Below are 2,612 nucleotides of genomic sequence, written 5' to 3' on the forward strand. Positions count from 1 at the left end.
CAGCCGCTGCATTGGTGCCGCTGTGAATGTGCAGCTCCAGCCACCCCAGACCGCGTGCGGTGCGATAGGGTCCGTACCCTCCCTCTGAGCACCGCTCGCACTGGGGCACCCCCGAGCCATCCCAACTGCTCTCCCTCCAGTGATACAAAATGTCTCTTGTGTGGAGACGTGCTCTAAGGGTGCAGCCGCATCTTCTCGGGAGTGCAGGTGCACCGGCAGGACCTGGCCCTCCATTCCTGCTCATGGCCATGCACTAACAGACCTTGCCTTCCCCTCGAGGCTGTCGGCAAAGCTGCTCACACAAACCCTTCTTAAAGCGTCTCAGGCACCATCGGTTCGTTAAACTCTGCAGAAAGTGGGACCTTGCTGCTCCCCCAGCTGGGAGAGCTGGAGCGGCTGGGGCAGGCTGGAGGTGGGGCAGAGCCAGGGCTCCCTGGGCACCAGCCACCCGCGCACTCCCTTCGACAGCCCCACTTGGCAGTGCTCCCGCCCCGAGCGCTAACCCGGCCTGTGGAATGATCCAAGACTTTGAAACCTCCCGTCCTGTTTAATGTCATTTTATTTTATTGGAAAAGGGTGATGAGTGGGAGGATGGCTTTGACTGATGTTCCTAATCCCTTAGCTGGGATGCAGTGGAGAGGCGGGGAGGGACAAGAGGGGAAGAGACTAAGCAAAATAAAAGGGTCAAAGTGAAGTGGGTTGAATGGAGCCCTGGGGAGAGAGGGAGATGGGAGGTGAGTCAGAGCGGGGCAGGCATGTCCCAGTGTGGCTCCAAGGCTTCCGACTTCACTTGTCTGTGACAGTCCCCATTGCGGCAGCCCGGGCCTGGGAGTGAGTTTCTGGGTGGCTCCTCAAGCAGTGTCATTGCTAATTAAATATGTTCTAAAGGTTAGATTATTGGTTGCGACGATGTCTCACCTTTGACCATGTCTGCATCAAACAAATCATAAACCAAGCAGGAAATCTTCTTGCATTTTCTTGCCCCAGGCATCCTTTTAGGAGTTGGCTAAATGCTATTTTGTGAACAGCAAATCCAGCCACCACTTGGCCATGCCGTTCTGCTGCAGTACTGTGGACTATCAGAAGTTAATAGGGCTCAGGATTTAATTTATTTCAATGAAGGTGGTGATGGAGTGGCAATCCTGGAAAACAAGAGCAAGTACCAGTTTCCTCGTTCCTGAAGTTAATGCAGCTCATGCAGCCTCTCCAGGGAAATCCCTGTTTTCCTCCTCAGCATCTTTCCATGCCTTGGCACATGAAGAAAATGAATGCCTTACCTTTTAATGAGAGATTTCTACTTTTCTGCTAAACTCCTCTCTTTTTTAACTTTATCTTCATTTTTATCTCTTCGCTCCACTGAGAATCTGTGTATCTAATAGAAGCTTGCTTGCGTCCCATTTGTTGAACGTGGGAACTGTTTTCTTTACTTGCCCTTACTGCATCCAGGCTAGAAGGGGGGCTAGTCCTTTCAGGGCTTGCTGTGACACACAGCCATACCTGGAGAATCCTTTATCCCACCCAGTGTCTGGCACTGGGCTGACATGGGGCTAGTGCAGGGCACCCCCCAGCCCCGCAGTCACTGTGCTGTGGGGTCAGAAGTTTGGGTTGAGCAATGCCTTGCTCCTCAGCTCCCCAGGACACATGTCTGGAGGCACATACGGGGCACGTCCTGGCAGATGGCCTGTCCCCATCTCCTACCCCACAGCCCATCATTCCGGGGAGTGCTGCTGCCTTTGCTGCCCACCCTGGGCGGTGGCAGCTGGCAACGTGTGGCCCACAGCCTTGCTTCCTGCCTGGAGCCTGGGCTTGGTTTTCTTAGCACTTTCTGTTGGTGAAATAAGAATTATCTCTCCTTCTAGCCTCCCCCGAGCAAAGTCTGCAGTCATAAATGAGGCAAAAACCAGTCCTCTCTGGGCTGGGCTGGGCTGGGCTGGGCCCCATCTGCTCTGCAGCTACTTCTGGCTCCCTCAATAAGGATGGTGTTTCTGGTCTCTCATATTTTCATTTTCAGGCATCTCCATATCTCCTTCCAACTCCTCCTACACACATCAGGGGAACTGCCCACAAATGTGTGCAAAACTACTTAATTACTCTGTAACCGACTGGGCTGCTGGTTGCTGGTCGTGCTGGTTATTGCACTGACTGTGATGACTTCGCCCCCTCTTCCCTTTCACTCATCTGCGTCCATCTCCTCCCCTCTGGCTGCGTCTTCCCCCGCACAATGTCCGGGGATACCCAGCACTTGGTCGAACAGATTTGTGCTGCTTGGTGGCCTGGGGCAGGGGGGTCAGCCCTTGCTCTCCTGGTGCTATGTGTCCCCGGACCATGGCTGGGTGCCCTGAGCCATTGACGAATGTCCCAGGGCCATGGCTGGGTGTCCTGGGGTCATGGACGGCTTCCCTGAGGCCATGGCCGGCTACCCTCAGCCACTTCTGAGTGTCTTGGGACCGTTGTTGGGTATCCCTTGACCGGTGCTGGGTGCCCTGGGCCACTGCAATCTGTCTCAGCGCCATTGTCGGGAGCCCAGAGTAATTGCTGAACGTCCTGGGGCTAATGCTGGATATCCCAGGAGCAGCTGTGGCACAGCAGGACCACGGCCGGGTGTCCTGAGG

The sequence above is a fragment of the Corvus brachyrhynchos genome, unplaced genomic scaffold (assembly GCF_000691975.1).
Source record: "Corvus brachyrhynchos isolate BGI_N302 unplaced genomic scaffold, ASM69197v1 scaffold10, whole genome shotgun sequence".
Taxonomy (NCBI): domain Eukaryota; kingdom Metazoa; phylum Chordata; class Aves; order Passeriformes; family Corvidae; genus Corvus; species Corvus brachyrhynchos.